The sequence below is a fragment of the Psammomys obesus genome, unplaced genomic scaffold, assembly GCF_907164565.1.
Source record: "Psammomys obesus unplaced genomic scaffold, mPsaObe1.curated_primary_1811, whole genome shotgun sequence".
Taxonomy (NCBI): Eukaryota; Metazoa; Chordata; class Mammalia; order Rodentia; family Muridae; genus Psammomys; species Psammomys obesus.
In genome coordinates this window covers 2,367,897-2,380,798 of record NW_026590663.1, presented here as the reverse complement: position 1 = coordinate 2,380,798, position 12,902 = coordinate 2,367,897, and the positions used below count along the sequence as shown (strand labels likewise).

The window sequence follows — 12,902 nt, the reverse complement described above, 5'->3', positions numbered from 1 at the left end:
ACATTGCTAACACCGCCTTGGGAAGCATGTCAAGGTGAGGGCTTGCCCCTGTGATGAAGTGACGAGTTGGTACGAAGTCAAGGTCTGGGGTGTTGGCATCGCTTGCCACCCTCACATCATTTTGTCGCCTCCACCCCAGCAATTCCACTTCTGGGACTTTACAGAGGTGATTTACTTGTGGTTAAACAATGTTGTTTATTACAGCAAGGATTTGCAAATGACCTAATATTCGTCCATGCAGAATTACTCACATAGATTATATCTTTAATAGAATACAATGTTATTGTTAGAAAAGGAAACTCTCATTGTTAATAGAGATCTTCAAAATGCCTTTCATGGGGGAGGAAGGGTAAGTCTATGACAGTCTAGTGCACTGTGGCGGTGCTTTACTTAGAAAAAAATAATTTCCACAAAGATGAAAAAAACACTCCTGGGTGATTAATGAGGAAGATGCAGAAGACAGCAGGCAATGGACAGGAAGGAGAGACAACTTTTCAACACTTACTTTTTAAATTTCTGATGTTTTCTGTACTTATTAAGTTAAAAATAAACATTTTTAAAACCTGTGATAAATATTCATAGGCTGCCAACAGACTGCAAAGCTGAATTTTAACTTTAACCTAGTTCTGTTACACACTTGTAAGCCTGGAGTGATGTGGCATTCATTTACATTTTGATGCTTTTCCCTTAGGCTTTCTGCATGCTAGGTTTTGCTGAAAATGCTGTCTCAGAACTCAGTCACAGCCTGCTAATTCCCCGATACAATAAGCATTTTTCCTTTCGTCTCGTCATGCTGCTATGCACGCATGCTCCGTAACGGGAACACGTTTGTAAGCGCTTTGCCGCCTCTGGAGCCCTCACAAGCTCAGGATCTCCAGCTGAGGACTCACTGCCTACTGAGTTGTGGTGATCACGTGGAGGAGCAGAAAGATGAGATGACATTTTTGTGTTTCAGTTGCCCTGGTCAAATGTTGCGTCACCCATGACCCTGGCTGCAACTTGGGAGTATTTACCGTCTCTGCCTTTTAGCCGTCAAGACTCTTCTTGCCCAAATCTGAAGATCTTTGGTGGAAGAGACAAAAAGTAATCATGCATTTGAATACTTAGTTTTCCTCAAGTTACTGTTTTGTACGTGGAGGATGATACAAAGAATATCTAGAACTGGGGTAAAGAATCGGCACAGAGCTTTGGCAACTGTATTACCTGGGTTCAAATTCCAGCCTCTTTCCTAGTTATTTCCAGACATATTTAAGCTCGCTCTCTCTCTCTCTCCAGGTTGCTACAACTATACCTTCCTTGCTCGTTTCTCACTCAAGTGTAAGTGTCGTGAAAATAGTGCCTAATCCATTGGGCTTTCACGCTGTGTTTCTGAGGTAAGAAAAGTAAACTGCAGCCGGGCATGATGGCACACACCTTTGATCCCAGCACCCGAGGAGGTTGGGGGGGGGGGGAACTTTGTGAGTTCCAGGCCAAACTGGTCTGCAAAGGGAGTCCAGGACAACCAAGGCTACACAGAGAAATGCTGTCTCAAAGAAATAAAAAAAATAAATAAAAATAAATAAAAAAGAAAGAAAAGAAAAAAGAGAAAGAAATGTAAAAGCATTTGAGCCACTCCCAGAATCCATTTCTTGTATCTCTTATTTTATTTTAAATAAAAACGTCAACACTGAATCCAGACTAAGAAATCTAAGTTCAAGTTCTTGAAAATAATTTTATTTGCTTTTGAAAAAATTTGGTTTGTGTTTTAGATACATGTTATGAGTTTCAGTTCTTGCAACTATAAATTTAAATTCTGAAATATAATCTCCTATGCACTATCAAATATTGAACCATCTCTCTAGACCTTTGCTTGATTTCCAATACAGCAGTCACTTAAATTATAACAGACAAATAATCTTATTATTAAGAGATAAACTGTCAGTGCTGGAGAGATGGCTCAGAGGTTAAGGACACTGGCTATTCTTCTGAAAGTCCAGAGTTCAATTCCCAGCAACTACATGGTGACTCATGAGATTTGGTGGCTTCTTCCGGCCTGCAGGCATACACGCAGCAGAATACTACATAAATAATCAATCAATCATTAAATAGATAGATTTTTTTTAAAAAGGGATAAACTGTCTCTGATGTTGAAAATTTTAAAACACAGGGTTTTAGCAATTTCTTGTATTGAGGAATAAAGCCAAAAAATGCCATTTAAAAATATACCCTTACAAAAACAAACTTACAATAAGCAAGATGCATTTAAGTGAACCCCATAAGTTTAAATACCTACTAGATATCAATTTTAAAGAGCCTCAAAGCTGCTAATGGTGGCACATGCCTACAATAACAGTACTTGGAAGCTGAAGGTAGAGGGATTAGAAGTCAAATCATTTTCAGCCATATAGCAAATTGAGGCAAGTCTATGCTTTCAGCAAGAAAACCAACCAAACAAAATGTAACTAATTAAGAGTCAATCATACTGGCACAGTCAATAATCCCAGTACCTGGGAGGCAGAGGTAGAAGGATCAAAATTTGAAACCAGTCTGAGGAGCACAGTGGTACCTTGTCTCAACAAATTCACAAACAAAGTGCTAATCTGACCTCGCCAAGCTGAAATCTGAGTTACATCTGTATTTATTTTTGAAAAGTTAGCTCTCATATTCCTTTGTCTGCTTGGCTAAAGCCAGTGTGCTCTCGGCCACTGAGCTCTCCAGGACTGCTTTACATCCCTGCTTCACCTTCTCTTAACCCTACCGCCACGTAGCCTAAACCGCCTCATCTTGACTTGGCAGCAAACAGAACGTCTGACTTTGCCCTTTGGTTTAAGATATTACAAAGCCGAAGTTCTAGGTTATATCCATAGATGGTCCTTGGTTGAGTGTCAGTCTCAGAAAAGACCCTGTGCCCGGATATATTTGGTCCTTGTAGAGCTCCTATCCTTTCCATATCATACTAACTTCCCTTCTTTCATGATTCCCTGCACTCTGCCGAGGGTTTGGTTATGAGTCTTAGTGTCTGCTTTGAAACACTGCTAGGTAGAGTCTTTCAGATGCCTTTTGTGGTAGACTCCTGTCATACGTTCAATGCACATCCCATTTGTCTTTCTCAGGGGAGGAGCAGTCTGTTAGGCTACAGAGGAGGACTTTGCAGCCAGCCCTGAAGGTACCTGATAAAACAGGGTCAAATGAAAGGGGAGGAGGTCCTCCCCTATCAGTAGACTTGGAAAGGGGCAGGGAGGAGACCAGGGAGGGAGTGCGGGGTTGGGGAGGGAATGAGGGAACGGGATACAGCTGGGACACAGAGTTAACAAAATGTAACTAAAAAGAAAAATAAAATTAAAAAAAAATAAAATGTAACTGATAAGAAAAAAATAAAATTAAATTAAAAAAAAGAAAAATAAATTAAAAAAAAAAGATATTACAAAGCACGTTATTTTCCCTGAAACTGCCTGCTGCGTCAGGTGCCTTCCTCCAGAGCTGATACTTCAGAGTTCATATTCCATCAGCCTCGCTTTGTTACTAAGTCTGCATTTCCCACTAGACTTCTGAACTTCTCAAGACTTGGCATTCTCTTTAGTGAACTCTGCCTCTTTTCTTACTGTGTGCTGTTGTCTTCAACTTTACTCCATAACACATGTATCTGTTCCCTTTGGGTCCACAATCTGGTCATTTCTGGTATTGTTCCTCTCTATGAATACATTTGTGTTTTATCTTCTGCATCCATTAAACCACCCATCCACCCTCCATCCTTCTTTTTATTTTTACTTTTTTATTAATTTTTATTTTTTAATATTAATCACAGGTTTTTTACTTTGTATCACAACCATAGCCCCCTCCCTCATTCCCTCCTAATCCCACCCTCCCTCTCTCATCTCCTCTCTGCCCCTTTCCAAGTCCACTGCTAGGGGAGGTCCTTCTCCCCTTCCATCTGACCCTAGCTTATCAGGTATCTTCAGGACTGGCTGCAATGTCCTCCTCTGTGGCCTATCAAGGCTGTTCCTCCCTCAGGGAGCGGGGGCAGGTAAAAGAGCCAGTCATTGAATTCATGTCAGAAATGGTTCCTGTTCCTCTTACTAGGGAAACCCACATGGATACTGAGCTACCATGGGCTACATCTGAGCAGGGGTTCTAGGTTATATCTATACATGGTCCTTGGTTGGAAAAACAGTCTCATAGAGGACCCCTGTGCCCTGATATATTTGTGTCACTTCTAGGCATATATCCAAAAGAAGCTCAAGTTCACAACAAGGACATTTGTTCAACCATGTTTGTAGCAGCTTTATCCATAATAACCAGAACCTGGAAATAACCCAGATGTCCATCAACAGAGGAATGGATAAAGAAATTGTGGTACTTTTACACAATGGAATACTACTCAGAAATTAAAAACAAGGAAATTGTGAAATTTGCAGGCAAATGGTGGGACCTAGAAAAGATCATCCTGAGTGAGGTATCCCAGGAGCAGAAAGACACACATGGTATATACTCACTTATATAGTCCTGTAAGATAGCATAAACATACTAAAATATGTGCACCTAAAGAAGATAAACAAGAAAGAGGACCCAGGGTAAGATGATCAATCCTCACCTAGAAAGACAAATGGCATGGACATGGGAAGTAGTAGAAAACAAGTAACAGGGCAGGAGCCTACCACAGAGGGCCTCTGAAAGACTCTACCTGGCAGTGTATCAAAGCAGATGCTGAGACTCATAACCAAACCATTGGTAGAGTGCAGGAAATAATATGTAAAGGGGGGAGTTAATATGACCGGGAGAGGATAGGACATCCTCCTTTTTAAACTGCCACATTATCTTGAGTAAAAGTTCTGCATTGTCACTCGGATCCTTTTCGTGATTCTGAAATTATTTTGTGTTCGTGCATTAGAGGAGAAAAAATACTTAAATGGGCAGCACAGAGAAGCAGAAAAGTCTATTTACTTTGGGGAAATAAGTGACCTGAATATAAAATCGGTTCTATTGACCAGCTGTGTTTCTGTTGACAAGCCATTTTCTGAACTTCGCCAAATTGTTACAAATATTACATGGAAGAGATGAAAAACTATTATGTTGGCTCCAAAAGCAATGGCAGTACCATTTTCACTATTGTTATTTCTGTGTAAAACAGCACTTTCTTTACAGTGTTGATAAACAGAATGTTTATCACAAGATGTTTAATAAGTGTATAAGACATATTTCTAGAAGCTAAGAAAAGTGATTTTAATTTTTAAAAACAGAAGAAAAATTAGGATTAAATGTAAACTGTGGGGCCTAACACAGTTCACCACAAAATATTGACTTGGATGGCAATTCTCATGAAGAGAAATTCTCACATAAAAATAATGGCTGTTTACTCAAGTGTTTCTGAAAGAAACGTTAGTATCAGTTGATTGCACCCATGGCAAGTTACAAGGATCCTGCCCTAATTTCATTGTGTTGCCGCTGATGAAAGATCTGGTTCTGTGAATAGGGAGAACTTAATTAGGGTCTTTTCAGAATAGCTCAGATTCTATATATTTTCCCTGTATCCATTGTGTGTGGTATCCACAGGCAACTACACTGAACTCCCTGGAGACTTTACACATCGGGGGAGTTTAATGGGCAAGGCTAATGACCAGAAAATATTAATGAGTTAGAAACAGACTCCTAGCTAAGATAAAGAAAATCGTAAGGGAACAATTCATATTAGAACTCAATTTGTAGCCAGGCATAGTGGCATACACCTTTAATTCTAGCACTTGACAGGTGGATCTCTGTGAGTTCGAGGCCAGTCTAGACAACATAGCTAGTTCCAAGACAGCCAGAACTTCATAATGAGACCCTGTTCAAACAAAAGAAACAAACAAAACCTCTCAATTTGTTTGCATTGTGCAATAATTCTCGAATGTAATTCCAAAGAGTAGAGATCTAAATTCCTTGTAAATATTATATACTATCCAAAATGCCTTTCATAAAACTTGAATAAATGCTTAATATGTTCTTTCTAAATTTTCTACAGCTTTTTAGCATATATTATTATGACTAACCCAAACCAAAGTCGCTAAAGTTGAGCTTAGCAATTACCATGAAAAGCCAAGACTTGCTAAATCTGTCAGGGGCAGCTAACTGCACAAAGTCTAGGCTTTTGATGGTTAAGCTGCTGTGACTTCAAGATTTCCCGCTTTTGGATATGGCTAAGATACCACTTCTCTTTAGTCAAATTATTACAAATTTTCAAAACCGTTCAAAAAGTCCAGTCTCTTTTGAGACTCAAAGCTGTCTCTCAACTGTGATCCCCCCGTAAAATCAAAACAAATTTACACACTTCCAAACACATGCCTTAGGGCCAGATTAAGCTTCCTCGTGTATTTTTTTTTTCAAAATTGTACATTTTAAGTATTTTTTTGCCCCACTCACTCTGTTTCATTGTAGCTCCACCAAAGAGTTATCAGTAATAAACATTCCACAACAGACGCTATGTTATGCTATCACAGGATTCCCTTTACCAGGAAATCAGCCCATTGCTTTTTAACTTATCATCAAGTAAACTCAGGACATGGGCAGAAAAGAGCCAGACTCCTTGACAACATTGCACAAATGGCTTCCAGCCAAGTTATGAATACACTCTGTGCTTCCTTCTGAAACTTTCTGATACAGATCTCCACCTTACACCTTGCTTTCATCAGTATTCTCTCATAGGCCTCTACTCTAATGAATGGTCTGTTAAGCTCTGCCGATAGCAGTCAACTATTTTTCTAGTCTCATGCGCTTCCAAAACCACGTAGTCAGGTTCTTCTGAGCAACAAACCCGCTCTCTGGTACTAACTTCTATGTTAGGTACTTCTGTGTGACTATGTTAAAATACCAGGGCTTGAAACAATGTACACAATGGAGAATTTGATTTATGGTTCCAAAGGTAAAGTCCAAAATAGCAGGAGAGGCATGGCAGCAACTGACCAGAGCAGGAAGCTGGCTGATCCCATTTCTATCCACATGCAGGAAGCAGAGAGAGTGAACTGTATGTGGGCAAGGCCATAAATAATCAATGCCCCCGCCCCGGGAAATACTCCTCCAGCAAGACTTCATGTCCTAACAGCTCCATAACGTACCCAAACCCCACCACCACCAAGTGCCAAATGTGTGAGCCTATGAGGTTCGTTTCTCATTCAAATAACCACAGATATTTACACAAAGCACACAGAAGAGAGTATGGTACCTTTTATTTTCATAAACTCTTACTATCAAATATAAGCCTTTAAATAAAGTGAGGAAAATTAGTTTTACCTGTAGGCTATTTTGAAAGATTTATGCAGAACAATTTTTGCTTCATAGCTAATCATTTTAAGTGAATATTCTATTTTGTTCATTAATATTTAGAAATTCAGGTAGTGATATATGAGAGGGAGGAAGAGATAACAAGGAGAAAGAAAGAGAAAGAGAGGAAGGAATTGTAGGAGAAAGAAAAATATCAATAACTTAAAAATTGAAGCTGTACATTGATCAATGTCAGAGTACTAAAAGTATAGGTCACTCTGAATTATAACCAATTCTAATGAACCTAACTTTTAAAAGGACTAAGACATGACTTAAGGGTGTGTTTTGATTATAAGATTCTCAGACATACATGGTCATTAATCATAGTAGCTTCTCTGCTAGTTCTTGATTTTCTGTACCAGGAAAAAGCCGTTACAATTCCATCCCAAAGATGAAGGGGTAGAGCAAGGAAATGAGCTACACAGGCTAGAAGATCCAAGGATTTGAGCAGATGTTGTTGCAATTGGAACCATGATGGAAGTTGCATCGTGCCTGATGTGAAGTGAGATTATAATTGGTCATGGCCTGAGGTTGATGAAAGACCCAGAGAAGCAAAGACTTAGAAATCCCTGAACCCTGTTATGCTTGCAGACCACAGTCTAGTATAGCTATTCTCTGAGAGGCTCAACCCAGCAGTAGATCGAAACAGATGCTGAGACCCACAGGCAAACATTAGATGTAGATTTAGGAATCCCGTGAGAGTGTCTGGGGAAGGATTGAGGGACCTGAAGGGTACAAGAACTCTACAAGAAGACCAACAGAGAAAACTAACCTCAGTCTATGAGGGCTCACAGAGACTGAACAACCAACCAAGGACCATGCATGGACTGGACCTAGGTCCCCTATACTTATGGAGCTGATGGGCAGCTTAGTCTTCTAAGAGGAGCAGGGCTATGTCTGACATGGACTCTGTTGCCTGTTTTTATCATTTCTTCCTGGCTGGGCTGGCTTGCCTGGCCTCAGTGGAAGAGAATACCCGCAGTTCGAATTGGACTTGATTACCGGGATGGGTTGGTAGAGGCCGGGGTCTCTGTTCTCTGAAGAGTAGGGAACGGGGTATGGGAGAAGACAGAGGGAGGATGATAACAGGTGAGGAAGCTACAATTAGGATGTAAAGTGAATAGATAGATAGATAGATAGATAGATAGATAGATAGATAGATAGATAAAATAATATGCTCCCCTGAACCTGAGAGGGTTAGCTAAGAATGAGCTCTAGAGCTCCAGAAAAGCTTTAGCCCAGAAACCAGGTAGTGGCCTCCATCAAAAAGAAAGCACTTATATCTGAATTATATCTTTATAAATCTAAAGTCATAAGAAGTCAGGTGGTTGAACCTTAAAGTAGATTCTGAAGAGCAGATTAAAATTTGCTAAGAAATAGTGTTTTACTTCTTTAAAGTAATGCTATAATGATAAAGTTACAAAATTATACATCTGACCTAAAACATTCACTTGATTTCGAGAAACAGGTTCCATTTTGAAATAACGACTTTGTGCAAGCATGTATTTAATGGTTCATTCTTTTAATGTGTAATAATAATCATACATCAAACATGGTGTCACAAGCCTTTAATCCCATCACTGAGGAGGGAAAATAGTCAGATCTCTACCCGTTCTGGGCCAAACAGATCTACAAAGTTAGTTTCAGGGCAGTCAGAGCTACATAGTGTGCCCTTAACTCAAAAAGTCAATTAATAAATATAACCTAAAGATCTAACAAGTCTTGTAATTTGAAAAATACATTCTTATATGGTATTCTTTTCTTAGTGTTGGTGAGAATTGTGGCTCACATACTGTACTGTGTTTTAACACATACGTGTCTCAGGTTTTGATCAGTTGTCCTCTATAAAATTAATCAGGTTAGTTCTGAACAGCAGGCGTGCTGTTATTCTCCTCGTCTTTTTGGCCAGTTCACAAATCATATAATACTACTTATCACCTACAATTGTCTCCCAGTTGTGTGCCCGTGCTGAGCCACTTTTCAAAGTTCTAGTTTGTGTGTGTGTGCTCATATGTGTGTGTGTGTGTATGTGAACATGATTTGGGGGGCCCTGCGTACCACAGCATATATGAGGAGGTCAGAGGACAACTTTGTGGAGTTGCTTTTTTCTTCCCGCCTTTATATGGGTCAAACTCAAGTGATCATCACTCACTGAACGCAGACTTCTAGTTTTAACACCAGCTTTAGTGGACTCCACAGTCATTTTGGGGGCTCACGGCGTTCATCACTTCGTGGACATATCAGGCGAATTTTGTACAGGGTTTAAGGATCTGAAGCTGTCACTGGTCCGGCTTCAGCATTAACGTTCAGTGCTCTCTGAGCGAGAATGACAGGATGCTGGTAGCATGACACACAAACACAAACTGGAGGAAAGAAATTTGGCAGTGAAGTAAGTACTCTGCTCAACACTGTTTTAAATACTTCAAGATTTTTTTAGGAGGAAAATGTAGATTTATGACAAATGTGAAAAGCAGCGAATAAAATATTTAGAGTCAGTACTTAGCAAAGATTTGATTCAAGGTAAATGAAGCTTTCTAAAAATTGCTTAAAGGAGAGAGCTCTGAATAATGTGTGTGCTGAGGTGATAAGGAAAGATTTTTTTTCTTATTAGAGACTAAAAAAATCCTTGGGTTGGAAGCAAGTAAGTTTTCCTTTTTGTATGTGTGATCTGGGTAGGAGAGGGCAAGGTCTTGGCAAATGTTTGGAAGCCACTTAAAGCCACTTTGTCGTCTTAGACTGACAGTTAGGGCTAAAGGAAGGAGAGTTAACATAGTCTATCTTCTTGAGCTAAACCAACCAGTGCAGAAGCAATACACTGATACATGGTCAGGAAGTGCTGCGTGCCTAAGTCAAACTCTAGATCCAGTGGATAGACCACATGCAGGAAAATGCAGGATTCTTGACTGCACAGATGTGGTGGCCAAAGGCTTAGGGTGGACCAGAATCTGGTATTTTGCTTAGAGACAGATGTTCTTTGGAACATTGTTTGAAAAACAGCGCTAAGCAGTATGGCAGATTTATCATTTCCTGCTAAAACAAAAAAAGAAATCTGGTTTGAGGAGTAAAATGAATGAAAATAACCCTGAAATGTGAAATGTAAATTTGCTCCATTTTCAGAAATTGCCAAAGTTTTGAAGGCAAAGCAGCTGTGCTTTGCATATTTATAAGCAGGCATTTACATCTGAGTACAGGGCCTATGCTCTGTCCTTTTACTCTCTGGATTTGGTCTTCTAACTGCTGAGATCTTTTCTTACAGGCTCTTCCGTGGGGCAGACATAACTAAAATGGTGAGTATAGATATTGGCAACAGATTTCCTGCAGATTCAGGGTTCAGCAATAAAAGTATGGACCTGGACAAATTCTTCAACCTCATTGTGCAGCAAATGTATCATCTGTGAAGCGAACTGAGCGAATGCTTAGATGACGCGGACGATTCAGAGAGCCAATTATTAATATGGTAAAATGTTCCTAAAAATCTCCTGGAATGTCATAAGTCTTCAAGCAATTTCTCATAGTTGTCACCCAGTAGATATCTGCTGAATAAATTAGGTTGGATGGACGGTGACAACACACTCGGGATGAACGAAAGGCCTTATTGCTTAATCTAAAATATGAACTGATAAGGGGAGTGAAACTAAGAAAATAAAACTAATATTAGGGGAAAGCTGTGTTTTTATCTTTAGCACTAACAACCCCAGATTGTTTCAGTATTTTCTGTGACTCCAGACATTTAAAAATTTTTTAACTATATGTCCTTATTTTGGGGGAAAAATAATAGACTAAAAAATAACTAGAGAAATTAGAAAAAAAAACATGCAGCTTGCATTCTCTTTTTCTTGAGTCTATGTTTTCTCTTTAAATTTCTTCCCTATTAATATTTTTTTCCTTGAGGCTATGATAGAATCAGGCAAGATAAAGTTCCAGCTTTATCTTGTTCTATCATGTACCCAACCCTAGAAAAACTTAAGATTTTGAGCTAGGATCAAATACTCAGTGCCATGTCCTACAAAAAATCTGGGGAGAAGGGCCTTCAGATTTGACACTGGCCTTTAGAGAGAGGCGATCAATTAACATTAACAAAAAAAAAATCAGTGGTAATAAAAAGTAAAGGTCTCCCATGATTAAATGGTGGGAGTCAGGGCTGGCAGACAAGTCCAGTGGCCAGCACTTTTTTTTTTTTTCAGGATGTCTACGACCATTGCTAACTTCCTGCCTGGATGGAAGTTGGCTCAGGAATTCTAACAAGACAGAGCACTTAATGGGTCTTTCAAACACATAATCATTTTTGCTTGGTAGAAGAGCAAATGGGTTTTGCCATGAAGATAGCAGCCATGAAGACTGGTGTCATGAACGAAAGGATATGCACAGCTTGACACGTGTTTCATCACTTCAGATGCTTTTAAGAGCTGCGTTAGTTGTTTTGTTTAATAGAATAATGATTACTATTTGACTGTTTTAATTGACTAGAATAGTGCATTGCTCAGAGGAGGTTTATGAGATACAAATGCATTGTAAGCATTATTAGTTATTAAAAGAGAAGTAAAATGTAAGAATACCCGAAGGACTTGTTATTCTGATGCTGTTGTTTAGATGGTAAGTTTTACCTTAATTTTTAAATATTAAAGCTAGGTCTGGAGAGACAATTCAAATGTTAAGAGCACTTACTGCTTTTCCAGAGGACATAAGTTCAGTTCCCAGCACCATCAGACAGTTCACAACTGCCCATACCTCCAGTTTCGGGAGAGCTGACGCTTTCTTCTAGCCTCCATGGACACCCACATACACATGGCATAAACACACGCATGCATATTTTTAAAAGCGTTTTGAAGAAATCATTAAAACTAACCTCCTTTTATACTATATTAGTACTCAAATATAAGTAAACTATATGATATAATAATTGTTGATAAGTTTAAGGTGGTATCTTTATATAGAGATTTTTCCTTTGAGTTTTTTTTTTCTTTTTTAGCATTCAATATTTTTTCTTTACAAAAGCCATTTCTTTTGTTCTAAGCACACAGTGCTTAGAAAAAATTGACTGTAACAATTCAAGGAAAACCCTAACCTTTATGATATATTATTACTACAGGGTTTGTCTCTTGGCAAGATGCAGGAATGGTTCATATTAATGGGAGCATGACAGCTTTGAAAGAAAACCAGCTCATGGCATTATGAATCATGTGTCTCTAAAACATTTATAAATGAATGAAAAGGCTCAGGGCTGACATGAATTATGAGGCTCATTATGGCACTGTAATTTCTCCAGCAAAGCCTCAGAACGGCATGACACTTCTCAAGAAAAGTGGTTAAGACTTCCATTACATTATTTTTCTATTGGTAATTGGCTAAGGTCAAGGGAGAATGTGGCGTGTATCCTTTGGGGACACATTGGCAACATATCCTTTGCATGGAAATATTTCCATCAGCAACCAGCCTGCAAAACTGCTTTCTTTCATGGGGCACACATTCCCGTTGACCTTCAAGAAATAACAGACTCTAGGACAAAGATAGTATTTCCAATCTCTCCATTTCTTTAAGGCAGGATCCAGAAAATGTTCCTGTTATCTTGCCATTGATTCATGCTGACAGCAACTCAGTGAACTTAAGAAAGCCATTTCCCAAATAAAAAG

At 39.1% G+C, this 12,902-nt stretch overlaps 1 long non-coding RNA gene across 1 annotated transcript; it reads left to right on the top strand.

Annotated features, from left to right (window-relative positions):
• The first annotated feature begins 1,016 nt into the window (after positions 1–1,016).
• Positions 1,017–12,023, top strand: LOC129677481 (uncharacterized). The gene is made up of 4 exons (XR_008720206.1): positions 1,017–1,083; positions 1,276–1,373; positions 10,529–10,559; positions 11,457–12,023. It is a non-coding gene; the product is annotated as an uncharacterized LOC129677481 (long non-coding RNA).
• The last annotated feature ends 879 nt before the right edge of the window (positions 12,024–12,902 follow it).